Source organism: Rhea americana, unplaced genomic scaffold (genome assembly GCF_003343005.1).
Source record: "Rhea americana isolate MKP2758 unplaced genomic scaffold, rheAme1 scaffold_155, whole genome shotgun sequence".
In the NCBI taxonomy this organism is placed as follows: domain Eukaryota; kingdom Metazoa; phylum Chordata; class Aves; order Rheiformes; family Rheidae; genus Rhea; species Rhea americana.
In genome coordinates this window covers 889,172-898,663 of record NW_028185650.1, presented here as the reverse complement: position 1 = coordinate 898,663, position 9,492 = coordinate 889,172, and positions in this window count along the sequence as shown.

Here is a 9,492-nt window from a genome sequence, read left to right as displayed (position 1 = left end):
AGCAGAGGGGGCCATATTCGGTAGAGGATTATCCGTGACCTTAAATGATTCACGGCCGTCGGTGTTTACTGTGCGTAATCCACATCAAGTTTTACCTCTGCCACACCCACTTGTGTGTCCTCTATTTGGGGAGTTAGCAGATAAATTAAGCAATTGCTGTGTAATAGGGCAGAAGAATGATGTGCATGCTGTTATTGCTGCTAGCTGATATCTTTCAGAGTATTTTTATTAAGGTCATTTATTAAAGTATTTATGCTTTCATAAAGAAATACCTTATATGGGCCAAAGTRTGCATTCTTGGATATAAATAAATGTTAATTCTTCTCAGGTCAGGACTTTTAACTCAGTTCTGACTTTAGACAAAACTAGTTTCTCTGCTGGGGTGGCTTCATGAAAACAGAGCATRAGAATTTTGGAGAGAAGATTTTTGCTGCAGTGCATATACATTTTAAAACTTTTTTAAATACAGATGAGATTCTGCTTTAATTTATACTGCTTTAAATGAAGAATAATCTTAGCAGCAGTAGGAACATGATTTGACTGACAGTGTTGGACAACCTCTTTTCCTGTTGGATCCAACTTTGGCAGAACCAAGCCAAGCCACACTAGAATTGCGTTTTACAAATGGGAACAGAATCTGGCTGSCAGGTTAGTTTGTTTTCTGATGTCCGTAGCCCAAACATTCAACCTCAAGAAGACTAAAACTTGGCACCTAAATCCAGTAACTCCCAGAATCACCCAATAGGAAACACTAGGCATAGGGTCCCATGTATGAATCTTGGCTTACATAGCTATATTGCAGCACTCAGATATTTCAGTCTGCTTAATGTGTGCTTCATGCTTTCAGYGTCCTCTAGTTACAGGCTCTTAGTTCCTAGTGATTCTACATCAACTGTATAATTCTACTCTGATTCTAGAACCCTTTCTTTCAAATATCCCAGCTTAGCAGCCATGGCTTCCTAAACTGTTCTCCAGTATTGTCTTACCCCAGTACTACCTGATACCTGTGATCAATGTGTTGCTTCTCTTCCCAGTTTGGCTTCCACAACTATTTAGTAGTGTAGCTCACCTTTAGCAAATGAATGGCCTCAGTGATTATGTACAGATAAATGCRTTAGTGTCTTGCTGAACTGCAGCCTTATTTTCTCATTACAATTTTTGAAAATGRCATAGGTCTTCCCATAAGCTTTAGGAAGGGTCATTAAGTGGATGCACTAGGATATTTGTGTAAGAATATGGCTGGCAAATAGCAGTTTGCTATATATATATRAGCTTATGGATTACAGTGTGTGTGTGTGTGTRTATATATAYRYACRCRCRCRCRCACACACACACRTATATATATAYAYAYRCACATAAAAATCATGTATTCTGCTCAATATGCAGTAACTGAAAAATAAACACCTATTGTCTCAGCATTTTGGATGCTATGCTAACAAGTAGAGCAGGCTTGGGTGTCCCTAGGACTGCAGTTTGGAACAGTGCCAAGCTCCTGTGAAATATAACATGCTTACGTTTGTATCTGGAATACAAGTGGGATTCTCATATTCAATAATCAGAAGGAGGGAGTGTGAGTGAGGGAAACAGCTGCCTGTCTGGCACACTGCGTTGCATACTGACCCTTGTTGTGTAACCTCAGTGCCCCAGAAGTTTGAATCCATTTCAGGAGGTAGGCATTTATTTAGCTGGGAAAAGTGTTAGCTGGTGAATTATTCCAAGTATATAAATAGAGTAAGGGAATCCATCGCTTGTCTGATACGAGAGTGATCTTAAGTAATAAGCACCTCTCACCCACAGCAAATGCAACTGCATTTCAGATCATTCTGTGCTATCCTTCTCCTTCTCCCTAGTTGGATTTGGCCAATGTTTCAGCCTAGAAGAATGATGAGAGTGGAAGGTYCTGTTTGCTGGAAGAAATTATTACTATGTAGGGAGAGAAAAGGTTTTAATAAAAAGAATTCAGAGAAGAACTGGCCAATGGTTAGAAGAGAACAAGAAGCTATTGCAGGGCTAAAGGAGAGTGGTAAAGAATGCAGGTTATGCTTGTTGATACTATTTCTGGACAGTTGTGAAGTGGGTAAGGTGCAATCTTAAGGCCTAATCTTGTGGCCACTGGCTGCACAGAATTCCTGGAAGCTGGATTCCTTCCATTTGTGTTTTGTAGTGAGATGCTGATGCCTGCAGGAAGCAAGCAAGAAGGATCTTCAATAAGAAAATAATTTGATAAATGATATTACTGCAGGCTGGAGCATTGCAGCACAACTGCAATATTGCTCTTTGTAAATGTTTTTATTCTATCAAAGTTGTTCTAATGCCTCTGAATCATGTTTCCTAAGGGCTTTAGCCATAGACAGCAGGTGAGAGGGAGCATTCTGCTGTGTGTGAGATGGGCAAATCCTTTGGATTTTGCAAGCGAATGCAGAATTCAACATGGGTAAGACACTATACTTAGGTGACTGGTCTCTACTCCATTTTTACAATGTTTTTCTAAGTTAAAAAAATCTAGTGCTTGATGATTCCTGAGCAGTATAGGTTCCAAGACATTCTAAATATTCTGAAGTATCCTCAGACATATAGTAATACAATATTTGGTATGATTTTTTTCAAGTGTTGAAGATGCTGGTGCCTTCTTTTCAGATCCAGAGGCTGGACTGCTCTTAGCTGGCTCTTCACCTTTAAAGCCATTCAGAATGCAAGGAGACACTGGAAGGAATAGTACGGTAGGGAACTTGGATTTTCTACAAGTGGTACAGTTGGYAAGATAGTGTAAGTTTTATGTGATATGCTATTTTGTTTGCACTTGTGTTTTACTCCAGGCTCTTCAGTAACAATCATTTCTATCCTTCCTGCCTAAGATCTGAGACTGGATTAAATTCTTGAGTGCTACTTTTAGTAACATAGGAGAAAGAATGTGTGATTCTTGGCCATACCAGTTAGGAAGCTTGAACCTCTGTAGCTTCCTTGAGCTCACCAGTAACAGCTATTATCTGCGGTTTTGTGATGATGCCTATCTAAACCTGTTCTCCTGGATATCGGTGTGAATCAGGAGCCATGGTTTCACTGAAGTCAGTAGGCCCATATTAATAATACAAATGAAAAATGAAAATCTGGACCTATGCATATGTGAGGTAAATCCTGTACTAGGCAGTCTTTCTTGGAGTTACATAAGGACTCTACAGGATTGTCATAGAAGTAGCCAAATGAGCAGCATGTTTAATAGCAAAAATAGACACCTTGTATAAAGCAGTATCCCATCAGCCTTGTTCTTTACTCAGAGTTTCATAATAGGCTTTGACAAGTTCTTCTTAGGTGCTTTCTGTTGAGGCAGCACAGAGCAATAGTGACAGCAAAGGCCTGTCAGTTTAAGCAAAAGTCAGCTTGTGTACAAGATTTGATCCAAGGTTTAGATGTGCTAGGAGAATGGCAATGCTTCCTATCAGCGAGGTGGCCTCTGCCTTCAGAAGGTGTCCTGACAGCAAAGCGACTCCACCCTCAGAGAGGAAAAAACATCAAAACTAATGAAACCAGCAAATAAGCTCCACCCTTGGCAAAGCTGTTCCTATGTAAGGGCTTTTACCAGTGCAGCTATCGTGGGGTAAGGAATGCCAGCACAATCCTGAAGGGGAGATCTGGCTTGACAGCTTTTGTGGACTAGGGAAATTTGTGTGAAATTGGCTCCACAGGTAGAAATTGCTGAGGAGACCTGGGGGCAAGTAAATCCAGCCTAGCTCCACTGTGACTTAGGCTGGAGTAACATACTCTGATAAATTCCCAGAATCAGTTTTATGTTGTACCAGTGCAGCAATGGCCACTGAAGTCTGCCAGCTTTAGGCCTATAGTTAGGCCTGTGTCTATATTGGTATTTTAGGCAGTCAGTCAGTGCCTTTCTGTCGTTTGCCTCCTCTACCAAAGTAAAGTTGTATGGAAGATGGAAAAAAACAGTTTCATGAAACATTTAAGGCTGTTTCTATTTAGCAGAATTTAAAACATAACTGAACAGAAGTCATCTTATTTCTCCCTTTCTTACTTTATCCTCCCCTCTTTGGCCAATCAGTGCAATGAAATTAGCTAGTGCCTTTGTATCCCATCTCGTGTCACTCCAAACTGCTGTTTAGGCTTTTTTTCTTTTCACTTCAACCACCTCATTGATCTTTATTTTTCTTACTCTGAACTTTGTAAAAGTGGAAGATATTTTAAGTTACAGATGAGCAGGGTTAATCTTCTTTTTGAACTTTTTTGACTTTGGAACAAAACAGAAGGAAACAAAAAAGCAGAACAAAAACAGAAGGAAAGGAAAAATTGAAAGGCACAGCATGGTCGTTTGGTTTTGTTTATACAGAAGAGAAGGGTGAAAGCATTGAAGATCTTACTAAATTTATTTTGAAATGAAAGTATTGGCAATATTTCACCAAATAATAAAAAACTAAGAAATATTAACAGTGAATTTAGCAACTGAATTTAATTTTCAATAGCATTAAAAATATAGACTAGTTTTATTGTAAACTGTTTAACTTCTGGAGGCACTACAGAAGTAACCTGTTTTAGCCTACTTAAGATAGTATTTGTTCCCTTGGTTCCATGAAAACTGAAATACATATTATAAACAAGGAAGTACTGAAAGAAAAGACATTGTTACTCTCAAGCCTTGTCTGCATAGTTCACCTCTACCTACTTTATTAAAAAATTTCCCATAGAGGAATCAGCATATAGTCACAGTTGTAATACACATTCCTTTCTCTGAGGTGATCTCATTTGTAAATGAAGTGAAATTGAAGCTGTTCAAATCAAGAGCAAAATTCAGAATTAACTCTTTCTTTGAATGATCATGTTTTTCTCAGAGTTGTTAACTTTTTTCAGGTAGAGCGCTATCGCAATTGATAACACTTAATCTAAATGTTAAATTGTTTTGGAGTCATAATAATTATCATGTGTGCTTATTAGAGAGAAGATTGATTAGCAAGGTAATACCTTCTTTTTTCTACTCATGGGCTAGAAGAAGCCACTCTTAGGCCACGTTTGAAATCTGTGTTTAAAAGTGGTTAAAACACTCAGACTTTATCTACAGTGGTGATGAAGAACTTTTTATGTGAGTCATATCAGACTTTAGCTACCTTACAAGCCACTTAGGGTGGATCCATATAGGAGCAGATATCTAGCATCTGGATGCAGCTGGTTTAGCGGTAGCTTGGAGAGAGGGCCAGCCTGCCTCTGTCCATGCAGGCATGTCCTAATATATACCATCTGCTCCTGCCAAGATTCGGAGGACCTTAGAAACTCTTTCTTACCCCACGCAAGGAACAGATAGAGACAGGAAGCATTATCTCAGATGATTCAGGATAATACCTCTGTATTCCTGTAGTTTTATCCCATCTGCATTATGATGATGACTGGTCTCAGGGAGAGGACAGCAATAGCTGGCATATGTGCCTTCCTGAGAGCCCATATCCGTCTGTATTATTAGATGCCTATTTCTACTACTCACCACTGCAGTGGCCACCATAAGGATTTGTATCCCCCTTTTGAGGCAGTTTGTCCTTAAGGCTGTTTTCTTTCCTATCGTTGAGGGAGTTTTAAGAAAAATCTATAGTAACATAAATAATCTTCTAGCAACCAGACTAAATATCACTGATTTTCAACACTCTATTAAAATAGACAAATTTAAATTAGAACCTAAAATCTGAAACAACTTCTGTTTCCCAAGACTTTTGAAAATTTCTGATCGAGGTCTGAATGTATGTCTTAGCAGTCGAGACTCATCTTTAGTATTAGAATATACTTGTTTTATCTGAACGTTCCACTTGAAAATAAAGGGGCTTGAGTCCAGACCCAAGCATAGATGTAATTCAGGTGTAATGCAATTGCAAATCGAATGGCAAATACAAACTTAAGACTTCGAAGTAAGAATTGGGCCTGAAATTAAGATAGCCTAAAGGCATCCTTATGCTGCTATAGCTATAGAGGGGACTTTTTAGTAAAAGAAAATCAATAAAAATTCAGATCACCTTTTAGAAATGCAATTCCCAAAATTGCAAAGAATGAATCAGTGACACCAATTTATACTCTGTATAGCTCCATAGTTATCTTTGTTATGCTGACTGCCTAAGATTTTAGTGATGTGTCTGTAGGTGGTTGGTGAGTGTGTACCTTTGACACTGATATCTTTCCCTCCTCTTTCAGCTAACTCAACTATTGGTAAAGATCAAAGAAAATGAGGAGGCGGGCTGACGAGAAACAGTGCAGGAGASGTGCCCGCAAAGCTTTAAATAAATAAAAAGGGGTTAAGATTTCAAATCTACTGCATGGTAACTGTGGATGTGGGACCCTGTTTTGCTCTAACCTAAAGTTAGGAGAGCTTCTGTCATATAGCATGCTGTCCTGCTCGCACCTTATATGAATCTAGTCCTTTGAATATCAATACTTGAACAAAATACAATCACATATTACTATATGTATCTGGGGATATTAAAGCTGAAAAAGCACGTGGCTTCTGGTAGACCAGCAACTATTTCTTTTGTATTTTCCTCCATTGCAGAATTAGACCAGTTGCTCTCATGTCAGTGTCAAGTTTGTTTCACTTTCCAATTCACAGAAGTTGAGGTATGTGTAAGTAAAAACCTAATCTTTCCTCCCTCTAGAAAACACAATTGTACATTAAAACTTAACAAGACAAAAGGGGAGGTGTGAGACTATAAAGAGTAAAACTCCTTCACAGCTGAGGATGCTCAGTGAAAATAAGGCTTTGCAGGGTGAGTAGCAACATTTTTTACACCTCACAGAAAACAGCAATGCACTTGCATTATGTAGATCGTAAAAATGTTTGAAATAAAGGTGGATCRGAAGGGTAGCCATATGATCCATGAGACGTTACACTTTCCAATGGAAAGAAACTGCACTGTCTTTCTTTTACTTGAGTAGAGGCAAGCTGCAGATCCGTATACCAGGCCTAATATGAGGATGTGGATTCTACCTTTAAAAACCTTATTCTCTCTAGCCCCTTAGAGCAGAATGTTTAGGCTTTGTGTTAATGCCATAGACTTATATATAATAATTTTATGTAAAAATCTACCCCTCCTTTTAAAATTTAAATGTTGGCTGCCCAAACGGTTGGCAAGCTTTCATTAAAAATATGCCCACCTAAATTTTTAGTGCTAAATATTTTAACAGCATTTTAATTTTTGTGCAGTCTCCTTGGTATTTTTCAGCTGAGTGTGAATAAAACTATCAGCAGCTACATAGAAATGTAAAAATCCAGAGCTTGAAACTTAATGTATATGTGACTGGGTGTGCTTTGGAGGTGTTCAGCTCATATGCCATGTAGATCAACAGTAACAGTATTGATTAGTGACTTACAGTAGCTCTAAAACTAGAATGAAAATGAGCCAAAAAATTTAGTTTATAAATGGTCAGTAGTTGGTGGAATGGTGTGTATGTGAAAATGGAGCTCTCCGCGGTGTGGTATAAAAGTTTTATTAGCRTAGGTTTGTGATGATCCCCTTACTCACAAAGAGTGACTATGTCAATCAGTTATGTAGGTCATCACAAACAAAATACCAGTCAGTGCTCTGTATTTGCATGCCTTTTTTACAGCTAAAACAGGAATCTAAGTGTGGTAGCATTCTATGTGAAGCACTCTGTATGAAAATAATATAGATAGATAAGCAAAGCCTGATGTCTTGGTTGTCACATGTCAGATTTCCTGCTGTTCTGATGTGACAACTCTGTCCTTAGGCTTCCTGGAGATTCCTCTGAACAGCATAGTACTATGGACCACCGCTCCTGGCCAGTAATATGGGGAAATAGTGTCAACAACCTGAGCTCATCTGTGTTTGTTTCCACTGTTTGTTGCAGTTCCRGTAGCTGATAAAGGCCCAAAGCTTGAATAGCCAGGAGCAGCAAGGAAGCGTGGGCGTGTTTTAATCCCATCTTTGTAATACACTCCTTGCCAAGCTGCACCAAGAGCTCTTTGCCTTGCAGAGCAGGAATGGACCTATACATCCAAGTGTACAGGACCAGAGGGACTCATTAAACTTCTAAAAATGACCTCAAACAGCTTTTTTCCAATTCTCTAAAAATGTCACCATTTCACACTACAGTATATCAGGGCTTCCTAGAGCTTGGTTGAATTGTGGTGCCACCTTCTCTCAGTAGCTCAAATCTGCCTCCAGTTCTGCAGTGTGACAATGTTATAGACTATTTTTTCTTTTGTGAGCAGCATAATCATCACTGATCCACAAACGGATACTGTCAGTCCTAGACCAAATACCAAAATTTGGTTGATGTTTACCATCAGGTGAATAGTAGGACAATGAGGAAAGTGAAATGAGCAGTCCTCATGATAGTGGGATGTGATATAGGTTTTTAGGCAAAGATATGCACTTTGTGGTGTAAGTTCATATAAATGCAGTTGCCATTTTCTGAAGGTTCTCGGGGCCACAAATACAAATCCTGCAGACTGATTAGTATCAGTGTGAACATGAGATAGCCAGAAAAGCACGATAAATGTTTTACACAAATAGTTAAAAGCAGTTTGCTATATGCTTTTTCTCCAGTCTAGTTCTTGTATATTATCATTACTTTTGTAGTACCTATTTTTAAAATTTTATCTGAACAAATCCTTGGCTACGACAGTAATTCATACCTGTCACTGCGTAGTGTACTGTGAAACACTGTTTTTCTAATACTTGGACTAGGGGAGAATTTCTGTCAGAAGTCTGGSTTGTAGGATGTAATCTTAAGAAATGAGGACGTCCAGGATCACTAGTTCAGGTGCCCACTAACCTGTTCATTTCTTTCTGGTGCGTACATCAGCTGTGTTTTTATGAAAACTTGGCAGTTTGTGGTTCGCTTTTCCTGTGAACAGTGCAACAGTACTAAACAGGAGGATCTGTAGTCAAATTCAATGTCACCTGGGCTACTACTATATTAAATAACATAATGTAATATGATAATGGAAACATTCTTAAAGATTGCTTCCCAGAACTGTGTTTTGAGATATATCTCAACATCTTGGCAACTCTCCAGCTTACAGAGAGCGTATTTCTCCTAAGCAGTATTTGTAACCAAATGGCTTAAATTGCTTTGATGGAAGAGATGATTCCCTCCAGGGATATAAGCTTGGCACGGCAGCTAGGTTGACCTAGCAGCCAGAGTACGCAGTGTTAGAAAGAGAGGTGCTGGACAAATCTGAGATTTAACTTTTCGAAACTTCTGAAGAATCCGCGATGAATGGGAAACTGGTGCATTATTCTTTTCTCCTCTTCTCTGTATCTTGTCATTTAGTTATCTTTCTGTTCTCCATCCCCTTTATTTTCTACCTCCTTATTAGGAGGTTTTATTTTGATAAACAGTTAAGAGATAAAGAAGTTTTGGTATTCTTGGTCATCTTAAATTCAGCCTTTAGCTAGAAAGATTGCTATTTCCAATTATATTAACACCCAAATACCTCACAAGCACARGTACTTCCATTCTTTTATTCAGTAAGTGCTGAATAAA